The sequence below is a fragment of the Mirounga angustirostris genome, unplaced genomic scaffold (genome assembly GCF_029215605.1).
Source record: "Mirounga angustirostris isolate CCGP_5_RB_7025 unplaced genomic scaffold, mMirAng1.0.hap1 SCAF_5, whole genome shotgun sequence".
In the NCBI taxonomy this organism is placed as follows: Eukaryota; Metazoa; Chordata; class Mammalia; order Carnivora; family Phocidae; genus Mirounga; species Mirounga angustirostris.
Window position 1 is genome coordinate 49,169,450 of NW_026991713.1, and position 16,717 is coordinate 49,186,166.

General features: G+C 39.5%; 1 protein-coding gene across 10 annotated transcripts in view; it reads left to right on the top strand.

Moving 5' to 3' along the window:
- Positions 1 to 16,717, top strand: part of GRIP1 (glutamate receptor interacting protein 1) — a 661,409-nt gene that overhangs the window by 16,504 nt on the left and 628,188 nt on the right. The window lies entirely within an intron of this gene.

Consider the following 16,717-nt stretch of genomic DNA (forward strand, 5'->3'; position numbering starts at 1 on the left):
TTGATATTTTGAAATATGATGGTTGTTTTATCATCACCTATGTGACAGCCTTCTTGTTTGTGTTCACACTGCCTACCAATGGTGCCAGGCACTGGGCGGATACTTACTATTTGCTAAATGAATAAAGGGAACAGGTGGGTTGGCATTATGAAGAACCATGGTGGGAAAGAGATGGGCCTATCTCCTCCCCTCTATCTAGAGGCTAAAGCTATTCAAAGTCAAGGGTAGAGTGTATTAGCACTTAGTACCAGGACATACCACCAAATTATATTGCTTTAATATAATTGCTTTAAGTAAACAAAACGAAACAAAACAAAAACTTTTGTTTTTGTTACTTATGGCATTTGAAGAAGTTGTGCCAAAGACAAGGTGGTTTTTTAAAAAATAAATATGAATAGTTTACGCACTTCATTATCTGTACTGTTTTTTTTTCTTTTCATTCTTGAGTCTTAAAAAAGTACTGAAGGCAACATCCTTTAAACAGCCTCTTTCTGGTCCTAGATGAGTCCAATTGGTTTTACTAGTGTGTAATAACATGCCAGTAAAACGAAGATTAGTATATTTTGCCCTATTTTTTTTTCTAAGCCAATTCATTGCACTCTAATGGAATGAAATAAAAAACGGCCTTTAATTGAATAATTTATTATGCCATTTGTTTTTTCTTAATATCAAATACAGGAAGTAGTACTTAATCAATTTCCCTGCTTATTACTGAAACCAAAGGGCTGCAGAGTTAGATGGCAAGCCTACTAGGGAATGCTTATATATTTTTTAGGAAAACATTTATAATGTTATTATATAGCATTGTTCTTTGTTCTAAGGCTGGATTTCATATATACATGCATTCTTAACTACATCATTTTTTTCTTTAGATATGGTTGATTGCATGGTAGATAATCTCAAATTTCAGCATAATCATTAATCATACTTAGATTAAGGCCATTGGTTTAATGCAGTAGTTTCTCCCCCCGAAAGCATCTCTTTAACAACTAATTTTCCCAGGATCCTATTTCATGTAAACTGTCATTTGACTGTTTATCAGTGCTTCTCTGTCCTCCTAAGATCCATTCTCTATTTCTTCCTAAATTCCCAAGGTATCTGCTTGGTTTCCTCCCTTCTCCCCCAAGGTCGGAATATCAGAATAACAATAAATTCTGATAATAATAATAATAATACCTACTTGGCATGGTGATAGTAGATTTTAAGAGTATCTATAAAAGTAACTGTCGGCTATATATAGAACTGTGATGGCAGCTATATTTAGAACTGTGAAATCTAGATGAGTGTACTAATTACAAGATCACATACAAGAGAAGTTGAGCTCTTCAGGGTATTGTGGGAGATGCAGTTACCTGAGGTGAGTTCTAGGATGTTTGGAGATCCCTGTATCTCATGAGAAGAGGGGATGTTAACAAATTTCTCATGCTAAAAATAAATATTTGGTGGGATGCCTGGGTGGCTCAGTCGGTTAAGCGTCTACCTTCGGCTCAGGTCATGATCCTAGGGTCCTGGGATTGAGTCCCACATCAGGCTCCTTGATTGACAGGGAACCTGCTTCTCCCTCTGCCTGCATCTCCCCCTGCTTGTGCTTGCTCTCTGACAAATAAATAAATAAAATCAAAATAAATAAATAAATAAATAAATAAATATTTGGTAATGTTAACAATTGGTTACAAATATTTGAAAAAAGTAATTATCAACATAGCCTAGAAACTTACCTAGGCTAATTTGCATCAGATTTAAGAGCCCCAAAGTCATTGTGGAATTATACATATCTGGATAAAAGGATTGATTATAAAACCACCTGCCTCCGTTTATTCTGTGGCTGCTATGTGGTTCAGAGACATCAAGCTCTTGAATCACAAGTTTTCAGTTCTCTTCCTGTCAGTGACTTCATTTGAACAATAGCTTTGTTCAATGTAAGGCTTTCAGTATCTGTTAAACCAAGATGATAAAAAACATACCAACCAAACTATTATCTTTCAGTGTAGGGAACCTACAAAGATATGATGATTTGGATTTTGTTTCAACACTTCAGTTAATAACTTACAAATAAATACAGGACAAAACCAAGCAAAAAACCCCTGCAGAGATGCCCTCTGACCTGAGGTTGTGTCAAGCCTAACCTGGGAACTGAGGGATTCCTTTTGCCAGCTCAGGCCTCTTCTGCCCATGGAACCATGCATTATTTGTAGCTACTCAGAGCTGCCTGGCTTCGCACTGATGACTAGATAGACCTCTGACTCAGCCTTGTTCATTGTCTAGCTCAGTTCAAGTCTTCCAGGGGAACCCCTGCCTGGGGAACTTGGTTTGTTATTGAAATCAGTGCTAATGGCTCCTCCCACTTGGTACTCAGTCCCAGGGACACGAGGTGTAAGGCATCTGCTGCAGGGGTACCAGTCTAAAGGGGTGCTGGACATCGCTGAAATAAATCAGGAGCATGGTGCAAGTTAGCTCAAGCCTTCACACATAACTCCTACCATAGTAGACAGACCCTAGAGTGGAAATTTTTAAAAATCTCTCTGTAGAGGGCATTGGCCTTGCCCCTATTTTGAATAACCGGCCTGCCTGGGAAGCAAATGATTGGCGTCCATAGGAATCCCACCGCATGTTGTGGTCCAGCCCAGCTCTTGGTGGTTGGGCTTGACATTACTGCCAAATCCCTTCATTCCATCTTCAGGCTCTGCCAGGGTCCCTGTTGCATGATGCTTCCTTCTTGCCCACACCACCACATGACCTGAGTCCTGCCAATATCCCTGAACGACTCCGGCCTGGTTTGTATCTCCTCCAGTCATCGGTCTTTTCCTGGGTCCCAAGTTTGTGCTTTGTCCAGGATCTTCCCGAATCCCAGAATTTAGCTTTTTACTAAGTAGGACCCCGTGTTTCCCTAGTTCCCTCCTTTCTGTTTGAGCACCCCAGTCTAAGTCTGAACATAGTTTCCTCTTTGTATCCTTTGAAAACTAGTACCTGCAGAATTTCTCAGAGTGCTTATTTCTGCAAAAGTCATTGTGCTTCTGGTGTGGGGGTGAGTTGAGGAGAAGGGGTGAAACCGTGTGCAGTGGTTGCCGAATTTGTTTGACTGTGGGACACTTGCTGTTGGAGCATCTTGGTGGGTATAGTTCCGAACACACTTAGAAAAGGTCTGCCAGACACAGTAGTTAGAGATATCTGGGGCTTGAAAAACATGTTAAGAGCAGGTGTTATTCCCTCAACACCAGAAGAATATCAGTGCTGTAGAATATTTGATTTTGAACTTTCTCGATGTTTTCTGTGTAGTACTGCAGTGTCGCTCTGATTAAAAGCTTTCTTCTCAATTTTAATGTTTGGTTACTGAGTCTGCTCTTACTGATTGCTCTTTTCTCTCTAATTGAGCAAGTTCAGCATTTGTTGAGAACCTATTGTGTGTCATATGTTGTGCTAGTTGCCAGAAACACAAATATATTAAGTTAGGTCTGCCCTCAAAAAACAAATTATAGTGTAAAATGAACATTTTGTAAAGCTGGTTCTACATTAAGCCAGTTATTTTATTTTTCCTTCTTTCAGGCCTAAGACTTATTTAACAGGGCTTTATTCTCTTTCTACTCCAGATGATAAAGGATCCCCTTAGGGCAGGAAAGGAGTTTCTGAGCATGTTACAAAACATGGAAAGGAGAATAAGTTGCATAAAAATTTAGTATTTCTATAGGTCAGCACCTACCATAAAGTTAAGAGGCAAAGAGTAAACTAGGAAGACATTTGCAACATAAAAGACAAAAGTTTACTATACTTAATAAAATGAGCACATAATACCTTTTAAAAAGTCATTGTTGAATGAAGGAATGAATGACTGAGTGAATGAATGAATTCAAAGTAGTAAGGAAAAAAAAAATCACCCTAATAGAAATAGGAAAAAGTTGGGAAGGGTTGTCATAGCACGTCTCTCTCTCTGTCATGTTCACACACAGACACACACACACACACACGCGCACACTCATAAGGCACACATGCATATACACACACAGAAGTACAAATCCAAATAGAAAAAATAAAGAAATGTAAAACAAAGTAACCTTTTAATCTCTCTCTAATTAATTCGATAAATGCTTATTAAGCACCTGTTATTACCATACTGTTAAGTTGCTTTGTAAGTTGTGTGATTTCATTTGATTTAAACAACAATTCATCTGAAATAGGTATTGTTATCCTCATTGTACCAGTGAGTTGAAGGGCTTAAAGAAGTTAAATCTTGTAGTATAGTTAGGATTTTGGAAGCAACATTTGAACTCATTCCTGTATGTGTCTAAAGTCCATGCTCTTATTTACCATAGCATTCTGTTAGCATTAATAATATCATCAAGGGTATTTGATGATGTAGAAAGTTGTTTATGAAAGAGTTAAGTAAAAAAATAATTATAAAACAGTTTGTACCTATGATCCCACATATGTTCTTTTAAAAATGGTATAGCATGAAGCAAAATTTGGAAAGGTATATACTAAAATGTGAATAGTGCTTATCTGTGACTTTTATTTTCTTTTTGCTTATACTTTCTAATTTTTCTACCATGTGTATATATTGTGTTATAAGCAACAATATTTTAAAAGCCTTACCAAATTTGTGTGTGTGTGTGTGTGTGTGTCTGTGTGTGAACATGACAATATATTTTTGAAGTTTATAAGAGTTAACAGACCCAATTTTTTCCCCAAAAGAAGAATAAAGAGAAAGCATACCCAGGGAATGGAGGAGTATGTGCTCTTTGTGCATACAGAGTGTGAATGAGTAAATTGATAAATGTATGATGAAACAACTCAGAGAATAGGAAACACAAATGTCTGCTACGTATTTGGAGAAATTGTCAATATTAGTAATTAAAGACCTACAAGTAAAACCATCATGAGATCACTATTTTCACTGTGAGGGCAGGACAGCTTTTTCAAAGAGTGCCTAAACAGCTACTCTAAAGGTACCACGTTGGAGAAAGCAATCTGATGAAAGAAGAAGTCTTAAAATCGTTTATACAAATCTTGACCCAGTCAGTGATCAACTCTTGGAATTTGGTCTTAAGTAAATAATCCTAAATACTGAGAAATCTTTGTGCACCAAGGTACATGGCATTACCCAGAATAGGGAAAAGTGGGAAACAAGTGTGTAGCACTATGGTCAGGGGGTAATAGAGGATAGGCTAAATAGTTTATTGATTAATTTGTTCAACAAATAACTGTTGATTGCCTATACTGTGCCAAGACACAGTATAGGCACTGTCTCCAAGACACAGTATGCCAAGGACACAGCCATGAACAAAATCTCACCCCCAAATAATCTTTAAAAAAGAGGTTTTCCATATCATTTTTTAATGTGAGGTATAAAAAATAAGATTAAATTGTAACTGTATTGACCTCAACGGTGTGAAAAACAAACAGAAAAAAAGGTCTGAAAGGAGGTGCTTGAAAATATTTACGGTTATTTTGTAATTGGATTGTGGATGAATATTTTTTAAAAACATTTTTCCGCATGTCCCAATATTTCTACAATAAAAACATATTTTTTAAGTTAACAAAATAAACATAAAACTTAATTGCCATTATTTATTATATGGTTGTAATATCCTTTTTAAATAGGAAAATAGGAACTTGTATCTGAGCAATGATGGGAATTTAATAGATCTAATTAAAACTACCAGAACTTGTGATTTTATTGAGCTCCTAAAACATCTTTGGTTTTACTGATATGTTTAAAGCCTTTAAGATGCTACTTTCATTAAAACACTTCTGTAGTAAATGGCAATTGTGTATTGAATAGATAAAAACTTATATTCAACAGATCAAAAAGTCCAACGCAATGTCAATTTGATTAGGTAAATGCAAATTTAACAGCCTAGTAATTCTTTACTCTTCTTATCTTACATGCCATGAAGAGTGGGTAATATAATTAAAATTCTGAAAATGGCTGTTTAGGATAATGGTGTGTTTTTCCCTTTTCCTCTTTTAAAGTAAGATGAGGGAATTTACATTTCCACTCAAGCATTATTTCCTATAGTGAAGGATCCCGTTACTGTGGTTCTAAGTAAACTTTAATTATGTTCCATACTTATGTGTAAATTTATTTTGTGTAATTGGTTTGTGTTTTGAAATGCTTTAGATAGATTCCCTTAAGTTTAGGAATTGTTTTTATATTTTGTGTTTGAAAATTGCTTTGAATTAAAAATAAAGATATTTTAAATTTAATTTAAAGTGATGAAAGAATTTCCTAACAGTGTAAGATGTTGAACATAGGTCAGAAAACTCTGTATTTCGGTTGTATCAGAATTTGTTATGTCTTATATAAATGTACAGTGAGATTTAAAATTCAGGGCTCACATTTGCAACGACATGGATGGAACTAGAGGGTATTACGCCAAGCGAAATAAGTCAGTCAGAGAAAGACAAACACCATATGATTTCACTCCTATGTGGAATTTAAGAAACAAAACAGATGAACATAGGGGAGGGACAGGAAAAATAAGATGAAAACAGAGAGGGAGACAAACCGTAAGGGACTCTTGACTCTAGGGAACAAACAGGGCTGCTGGAGGGGAGGGGGGGCGATGGGGTCACTGGGTGATGGTCATTAAGGAGAGCACATGATGTAATGAGCACTGGGTATTGTATGCAACTGATGAATCACTAAATTCTACCTCTGAAGCTAATAATATGCTATATGTTAATTAAATTGAATTTAAATAAAAATTAATTAAAAAATAAAATTCAGGGCTCAAAATTATTAAAATTAGCATGAACTTCAGTCGGGTAAGAGTGAGTGGTAAAGCAAAAGCCCTTGCTAGAGGGTTAAGCAGTATTCAGAATCTGGGGTAGACGAGAGTCCTATGAATTGGGTATAACAACATGGTTTCTTCACATGAGATTCCATCATGGAGATTCCATCCTTGGATTTTCGCAAGGTCATGTGGCCCTGGAGGAGACAGCCCCTCTCCACAGCCCCTGCTCTTCACACCACCATCCTGATCACCTTCGTATCCCCTTCTCGTGCGACAGAGGTGAACAGTTCCTGGCTTTGACTATGAGGCTGACCGCATTTGGGAGAGGGAGGTCAACTAGAGAGGGCTCAAGTTGTTTTTTTTTTTTCCCCAGTCTTATCAGAAAATAAAATGGCAGCTGCCCCCACCTCCATGTCTTCTCTGTGCACCGCTTTTCTCCCAGAAGGGCTTAGTAAAGACAGCCACCCCACAGGGCTGCGCTTCAGACATGGAGATGTGTGTCCTAGAATTGGAAAGTTTGCTGTCTGTGTTTTGGGTTAATGTCCACCTTCTGAGGAGCCCGCCTACTCACGCCTGGCCAGTGTGAGCACAGTCACTCTGCTCATTGGTGCAGGTCTGATGGCTGTCTTGGCTGTGATTGAAGTGTTGACAGCCACCAGCCTTTGACAGTGCCGGTGACCACGGTCAAACTCTCACCTAGTGTGAGGTTCACATGGGCAAGCCAGCCTCCAAACACAGTGGTCGAGACCAACCCCACCAGCCCTAGAGACATCCTCTTACCCTTTTTCTTAATGTAGCTACAACTCTGCCTTGAAATGTGAGACTGATTGCTTACTGTGCTCAGAATCCTGGTAGGTCTCACATTGGTTTCCTCAGCTGCCCACTTGAAGTGTAGGGTTTGCCGTCCCAGACCCAGACGGGCGCAGGTGCCTCCCTTACCCTTCAGGGAACTACAATAAAAGGATGCCATTCAGACTGGCCCGTACTGGAAAGCTGCAGCCTGCCACAGACTTGCTGTGCGGTTGGAAGGGCAGCACAGCTGAAAGAAAATGTTCTCAAGGAAGACAGCCTTTCTGCGTGTCTTATTTGGGATCTAAGCAGGAGAGTGATCGGGTTTTCCTGCTTCCTCAAAACCGTGCAAAAGTTGATGTAGGTTTTCTGTCTTTCTCTGTCACTCACTTTCTCCCTCCCCATCCTTATTATCCATATTCCTTTCTCCGTCCCCTGACACAGAATCAACAGTATTTTGCTTGCTAATTAAAAAAAAAATCTGAGAATGCAATGGCCCACTCTTGCCAGTGTAGTTAGACACAATCTTGATTTTTTTCCCCCCCTGAAACAAGATTTTAAATTCTGTCTCCTCTGTGCTGTTTGATGTTCTCCATTGGCAGAACTAAGGTAGAGTTGAGAGCACGGACCCTGGAGACAGTCTGCTTCCGTCCAAATCCTGGCTCTGCCATTTATTAGCTAGATGATCATAGGCAAGTCTTTTAATGCCTCCGTGCCTCAGTTTTATGAATGGTTTAAAATGGAGATAATTAGGATATCTTTCTCAGCTGGTTATTATGAGGACTAAATGAACTAACATACATAAAACACTTAGCACATAGTAAGTACCCAGAATTATTATGGTGCTGACCAACTCAGTGTCTCCTTCTGGATTAATACAATGCAAAAGGTGTTTAAAAATATGTCCTTAGGGCATAGATTTTGTTGTTGAATTCTTTGAGGGTTTTTTTTTTTTATATATTTTCTGCAGAATAGTATATTACATGACTCTGGATTGGAATCTGTTTAAATTCTAAAACAGAAACATTATGACAGTCACTAGAGGAGAATTAGAAGTAGCTAGAGTCAGCTTGCACACAGCAGAATGAGATAAAGAGCAGTCGTGATACATAACACATCCTGGGAATCAACGGGAATTTTACAGTCATTATGATTATGACAACAGTTTTACTAGATTTTCACAGTAGCTTTTTATTTCAGAGATTTTCAAGGGAAATGTACAGCCACTTAGAAAAATGTGTATGAAAAAAATTTTTAATCACTTTAATTTTCTATAGAAGGTGAATTCGAGCAAGAAAATGGTTGAGTGGTTTCCCTGGGGAATAATACCATATCGATCAGGGGTAAATCCAAGCAGCTTAATTTCTGATTTACTTCTTTAGTATCTACAAATCCTAGTTCTCTCAAGATGGGAGCAATTTGCATGTGAAATTTAGGAGAAGAGTTCTTTGGATTGGATTTCTTAAAAGAATGTAACATGGTTTCCTTCAGCAGAGATATTTAACTGGTGGAAGAAATGCTCTACCCCCCTCCACACCCCCAACCTATTACCCCTCAGGAATGCATGGACAGAAATAGCTCTTGGGGAAATTTCCAGTTCTTTTAGAGTTGAATATTCAGAATTATGGGCAAATCCCTTAAGATTAAAACTCATTGCTCTATTATAAAGGGTTCTCGCAGGGTCAGTCTTACCCATGGGTGGAGTGGGCCCGAAATAAGTTGTTTCATTTCAGGCTGAGAAATGCCTTTGAATTCCCTCCAAATAGCTTATCTATTCACTGTTTGAAATTCCACATTAGAGATGCTTCTATCTTTGCTTTTTTTTTTTTTTTCAAACTTCATTTTATATCTTCTGGAAATGCAGATATTGCAGGCATATCTAAGTAATAACATGCTCAGTCTTACAGTAACATGCTTATGACTCTAGAGACTTTTTTTTTTAAAGATTTTATTTATTTATTTGACAGAGAGAGAGAGAGACAGGCAGACAGACAGCACAAGCGGGGCAACGGCAGGCAGAGGGAGAAGCAGGCTCCTCACGGAGCAGGGAGCCGGATGCGGGGCTTGATCCCAGGACCCCGGGCTCATGACCTGAGCCGAAGGCAGACGCCTAACGACTGAGCCACCCAGGCACTTCTGGGGTGCTTGGGTGGCTCAGGTGGTGAAGCGTGTGACTCTTGATTTTGGCTCAGGTCATGATCTCGGGGTTGTGAGATCGCTCAGTGCCGGGGGTGGAGGCTGCTTAAGATTCTTTCTCTCCCTCTGCCCCTCTCCCCTCTCCCCGTCAAGAAAACCAAAACAATACAAAAACAAACAACAAACAAACAAACAAAAACCTCTTTTCTGGATTCTGGGGATTTTGTTTCGCCTTAACTAGTAGGGAGTAGGGAGAGAGCATCATGATTCTTGGTTGTTGGGCAAAGGTGTGGGAGAGTAAGAGGGTGATGCTCCCACTGTGAAAATGGGTGATGGGGCACATAAAAGGAAAGTTAGGTGATAGGAAGCCAAATGTCACCTGCTCCCTCCTTTTGCTCTGGGCTAGGCCTTCTTTTTTGATTTTTGAGTAAACAAATGAAAATCTCTAACTTTATGTCTCAGTACTTTTAGTTGTGTCTTTAAGAGGGGCTGTTATAATTTGCTTTTGATGAAGAGCTTGGGACCAGTCTCTTGTTCTCTGAAAGGAAAGATGTTTTGGGTACTGAACAATAACGGTTTTAGGGACAGTGGGAAGATTTTCAGATTTTTTCCAAGTTCTCCTTGCAGCTTTTGGAACTGTATCCAGAGGTGAGCCATTCCTCCTTTCTGCAGGCTCCAGAAAATAACTCTATGTAATAAAAATGAATACATAATTCTTGGCTTTTAGGAGGACGAAAACCAAAGGAAGAATCTATGCTTTATCAAGTTCAGTGATGGCAATGGAACTGCAAGGGCTCCCCAGAGGACCTCCCTCTGAGCCGCAGTCGCTGGTACCTGCCGAGGCAGGCTTGGCCTCTGTCCGGGGAACAGCACACACCTGCTAGCCTTTAATCTCCCCACACTAGTGAGGCCATTTAAAGCCATGACAGCAGGCAGATGGCTCTGCCCTGGGATCCTTTGTCATTCCAAATTGTGCTGTCGTATGGACAAGTCCATTTGTCCCACATGAGGCTCTTCTCTACCTCTTTCCTTGCAACTTGCCTGAAAGATGTATTCTGTTCTTGTCCAGGTCGTCCCCTGGACACTGACTCTTTCCTTCTCACTCATACTTAGAGTCTAACCCTGCCTTCATTCTGTCTCAGCTCCCATTGCTCTGACTTCACTCATTCCCATGGTTCATAGTCATGACACACCTCTGCCCAGCAGAACTGTCCCTTCGGCCTTCCAGCCTGGTACCTTCCTAACTGATTTGACCATTAACTTAGCCTCAGTCCTGGACTCCCGAGCACTTGCAGCTGGCTCTCTCACAGAGTTGTGTTTCTTTTTTTTCTTTTTTTTAAAGATTTTATTTATTTATTTGACAGAGAGACACAGCGAGAGAGGGAGCACAAGCAGGGGGAGTGGCAGAGGGAGAAGCAGGCTTCCCGCGGAGCAGGGAGCCCGATGCGGGGCTCGATCCCAGGACCCTGGATCATGACCTGCGCCGAAGGCAGACGCTTAACGACTGAGCCACCCTGGCGCCCCCAGAGTTGTGTTTCTGATGATTAAAGAAGTAAAGGTATTTAAAGCCAAAAACCAAGTAGGAGACTAGAAATTTAGGACACACAGCTATGAGAAATGAACAAGTAAAGAAATAAAATGCCTGGCGGAGAAATAAAGATATTTATATCCTGTGAGTTGAAATAGAATCAAATTACAGGGTTTTGGGATATCCTCTGACCCTCTGCTAAATAAAAAATATGAAAAGAGATTGTGAAACATTTCATACTTGAAAGACATGAAGCCAGTTTATTACCTTTCATAGACAAAGGGGTTTCATTTTATGATAGTTTCTTGAACAAAACCTAGGTCATAGAAGCATATGCCTACAAAATTAGTAGGCACTAAGTGAATAGTCATGTTAACATTACTGTGGTCTTGCTAGAAAGATACAGGCATTGTATGTGCTCTTAAGTGGCTTAGAGTGGAACATAAATACAGCAGTAAAACATAAAACAATTAATTTACTAATTGAAGATCTTTTGCTGTGGCTTTTCCTCTTTAAAATTTCTTGTAAAAGAGACAGAAATATTAAAGTTGTTAGATTTATTTGCAAATGGGTTTAAAGTGTTATTTTGATACCAAGGCATGCTTGTATACTAGGTGAACTACTTTGGGACGCTTAGAGGTCTGGGTTTGCTGAGGATTATCCCATTCTTTTTTGATTTGAAGACGTTTGAGGACGTTACACTTTTCATTCCATCTCCTTTATAGTTGAAATTAAAGGATGTCCAGTGTATTTGGTTTAATAACATAATAATGATGGTGATTACAAATATTATAATAGCAACTGTATTAGTCAGGGTTTTCCATATATGTATGGAGAGAGAGAAGGAGAGAGGGATTGATTGATTGGTGGGGGAGGGAGAGACGTTAAGGAATTGGGTTGTGAAATTTTGGAGGTGTGGTGAGTCCAGTGTTGTCTGGCAGGCTAGAGACAGGGAAGAGCCACAGTTCGAGTCCAAAGGAAGTCTGCTGGCAGAATTTCCTCTTGCTTGGGAGAGGTCAGTCTTTGTTCTCTTATGATCTTCAACTGATTGGATGAGGCCCACACACATTATGGAGGGTAATCTGCTTTACTCGAAGTCCACCAATTTATTATTTTCTCAGTCAAAAAACAACTTCATAGAAACATCCAGAATAATGTTTGACCACATACCTGGGCACCGTGGCCAAGCCAAGCTGACACGTAAAATTAACCATCACAATAACTAATCTTTATTGAACGCATCTTGAGTGCCACCTCTTTCTGGACATTATCTCATTCAAGTCTTTTATTAACTCTATCAATTTGGTGTCTCCGTTTCACAGCTGAGGAAGCCTTAGGGATGAAGTGGGTCAGTTACCTGCTCAAGGTCATGTAGGTGGTAGTGATGGAGTTAGAGCCCATGTTTTTATCTCAGTTTCAACATGAAAATGACAGGTGGGCTGAGAACTTTTGGGGGGGGGGTCCTGTGAAGGGACATCTGAATGGAGGTACGAAGAGCTCTGTGTTCAAATTGTCTGTTCACTTACTGCGATTGTGACTTGTTTCCACAAGAGCGATTGAAATAGGGATTTATGACTGTGGAATGGAGTCTAGGGCAAAACCCAGAAAGGTCATTTGAAAATGTTATTGACAGACTAAGGAGCACAAGTTAGACAGCTGTATTTTGACAGTGTATTTTATGTCTGAGGTTGAGGCAGGTGCTTTCTTTTTTTTTTTTTTAAAGATTTTATTTATTTATTCATGAGAGACAGAGAGAGAGAGGCAGAGGGAGAAGCAGGCTCCCAAGGAGCAGGAAGCCCGATGCGGGACTCGATCCCAGGACCCTGAGATCATGACCTGAGCCGAAGGCAGACGCTTAACCATCTGAGCCACCCAGGCGCCCGAGGCAGGTGCTTTCTTTAGTTATATTGAATCAAGGATTATTTCAGCTTGCTGAAGTAGGGACTGGCCATGCACTATTAGAGCTCATGCATTACACCTTGCTGGAGAGGGGCAATGTGTGGGCTAGAATCCACCTTGGCTGTAATTACTTTGCAATTATCTGGAACTTGGCTGATAACCAGAGAGCATGTGAAAAAGGCCCATAGATGCCCTAAAAATCATGAATTGTAACCTGGGCCTCGAGTTAGCCTGCTTGCTCTTACCTGTTTTCTCTTACTGGTTTCTAAAGTTAGAGCGGTGCAAGAGGCTGTCTGTCAGAAAGGAGGGAGGAGGGGCCTTGCAGTGGGCAAACAGCTTGAGAGTAGGAAGAAACAAATAGCTGGATGACTAAACTGAGCGGACGAGAAAAGCTTAATGAAAGCAAATAGGGGCACTTGGGTGGCTCAGCCCGTTAGGCGTCTGGCTCTTAATTTCGGCTCAGGTCATGATCTCAGGGTGGTGGGATCTAGCCCCACATTGGGCTCCGTGCACAGCAGGGAGTCTGCCTGGAGACTGTCTCTCTCCCTCTGTACCTCCCACTACTTACGCCCCCACACCACCGCTCTCTCTCTCAAATAAATAAAATAAATCTTAAAAAAAAAAGAAAGCAAACATAAACCTGAAATATACCACAACCAGGGGCCAGGTAGCATAAATTAAAATATCCTTTTACACCAAAGGCCATTGATATTAATTGTCATTCATAGTGAGTCGCTAGGAGTTCAAATCAGGTTTTCAACACTCTAGTTTAGAAGGCCTCAAGGTGTGCAGAACATTCTAGAAGGATCCTTTGGAGAATTGGTAAGATGTTTTAGTGCTTAAAGGAACAAGCCTTCAATTATCTAGAAAGAAGGGCGCCTGGGTGGCTCACTTGGTTAAGCGACTGCCTTCGGCTCAGGTCATGATCCTGGAGTCCCGGGATCGAGTCCCGCATCGGGCTCCCTGCTGGGCGGGGAGTCTGCTTCTCCCTCTGACCCTCTTCCCTCTCGTGCTCTCTGTCTCTCATTCTCTCTCTCTCAAATAAATAAATAAAATTAAAAAAAAAATTATCTAGAAAGAAGTTTCTCCATAATATTTCATGCTCCTAGGGTTCTGGATAGATATCTTTATGAAATGATAATCATTTTTATGAGACTCCTTTGAATTCCTCCTACTGGTCCAGAACCAGTATTGCAGTGCTTTTTTGGACATGGAGCTATCGGCCTTAATTGACTTTTGACTAATACCCGTGTTGGCTGTAGTTTAAATAGAGTTAGAGAGCCCAGCTGTGCAGAATTCTTTTCCAGTGTTAGAACTAGAATTCCTACTGACTGTTCAGCCTGACTGCCTTTTATCCTGTCTGAAACAAATTTATTTTCGTTTTATATGCTTACAAGAGTCACTATTTAGGATTTATTTTTTTTCTGCCCATGTCTGGTAGAATTTGGCATATAAAAAAGACCCAGGGCCTGCTTCCTTTTATCTGAACATGTTTCTCAGACGTCGGAGAATAAGCATGGTATTTAAGCAGTAATTGAATTGCAGTGGTGTTTACCAGTTGTGCTTTGGGGGAGCTTCCCAAACAGTTAAATATATAATGTCCCGCCTGGCCCAGATGTAAATCTTATCTAACTCTTGATTTTCAGTAAGGTTGTTTATGACTTGAAGTTTTCAAGACCTCGATTTTTCATTGTAAAATTGTTTGGGGGATAAATGCCAAGAGCGTATGTATGTGTATGTGGTTTATGGTTTTCTCTTGTTACATATTTATAGAGATTTGGGGATGCGTTTGATCATATTACTGTTGTGCATATTAAGGCCTTGCCTAGGACTTCAGGATATATGTGTAGTATTGATTTGTAGCAAGAATAGAGTCATGCTATGTTAAAGTATTGATTGATCATGTTTTTAAAAGTCAATAGTGGATCATCTAAGTTAAAATATGTGCTTGTGGTAATTGAACTAATTCTGAGGGGGGAAATGCCCTTTTGATTTGTACAGAATTTGTCTTTGCTGAGATGGAATGGGCAGATGCCTGTGTGATAGTATTTCTGGGATTTCTTCCTCAAACCTTCCCTTTCACAACCATAGTTTGAGGTTAAATTTGAAAAGCCTTAGTTGAGAAAACACATTGTATAAGTTTATACTAATATATACATCTTTTTTTTTAAAGATTTTATTTATTTATTTGAGAGAGAGAGAATGAAAGACAGAGAGCATGAGAGGGAGGAGGGTCAGAGGGAGAAGCAGCCTCCCTGCTGAGCAGGGAGCCCGATGCGGGACTCGATCCCAGGACCCTGGGATCATGACCAGAGCCGAAGGCAGACGCTTAGCGACTGAGCCACCCAGGTGCCCCCTTTAAAAGTTATTTAAAGAAAAACCTGTTTGAAGTTGTAGATGACCCAATGTTTGGCAATCTAGATCAAATACGCTAGAGTGTAGGTCAAAATCCCACCCACCAGGCAGAAATATCATATGAAATAGAATTTATAATTTTAACATTTTGCTTGAGGACAAAAGTTTGAGTAAAATTTTCTGGTCATAACCCATAGTAAATACAATTATACTTTAATGATTTAGGACCTAGATTTAGTCTTTTACATGTAAAGAAATGATAAATATCTATTTTGACTGTTTTTGTTTGAAATCTAGCTCATTTTCTTTGTATCTGCTTTTGCTTTGTTTGAAGAACATTATAATTCCTCTTTGTCACAATGCTATAAAGTTCCATTTATTCAACATCAAAGAGCTCAAATAATAATATTTTCTTTCTACAGCGATGTATAGAGAGAACTGATGTTCAAAATAGTGCCCTGCAGGCACTGCAAGAATTGGCTTCCAGATCTCCAAAGGAAGATCACATTATTTGGTATAGCATCAGCATTAGGGTATTTTATTCTTATTCATAGAACATTGGTACGGTATTTAACTGTGTGTTCATATCCTCCAAACCATCCTGGCTTACACGCTTGTCAAAGACTGCAGGGTTTTCATGCCTCCAGAAATAGATATAGTGTTTATTTTGTGTGTTTATATCTTTGGATTCATATTTTTGTGGGGCTAGGAAGAATACAGCAGGAGGTGGTAGGGAGATAACTTGGATATCTTGTTGAAAGAAGTCAAGGCTTTAGGACTTGAAATGATAAGTAGAAAAGATATTGGGAGCCTTAGATTGGGAACGATGGGTTTAGAGGCCAGCAGTTTATGAAAGATTTAATTATGTTGCCACAGCTGAGTGCTGTGAAGGTACAAAAGTGTTGACATCTTTATTCTCTATTATTGTGATTATACTCGTTTAGTAGAATATAAGGAGAGAACACTCATCTATTCTCGTGGTGATTACTCTGATAGAACTGTAAAGTTTAAGTGCAAAGTTGGCTTCTCAATTTTTAGTCTGAGTCCAGGCTAATTAATTATAAGCCTTTGGGCAAGTCACTTGGCCAACCCAAGCCTCCAGTTCAGTTCTAGTGCTGGAGTTGAATTTGATATCATTCATACGTATTTAAATATTAAATGATTTTTATGAAAATTTAACATGAAGAAAAGTCATTTATACCAGCTTTTGCCAGTATATGTTGTCATTTATTGATTTCTATCCATTTATTTCTTCAGCAAATACTTCATCTTTATTTAT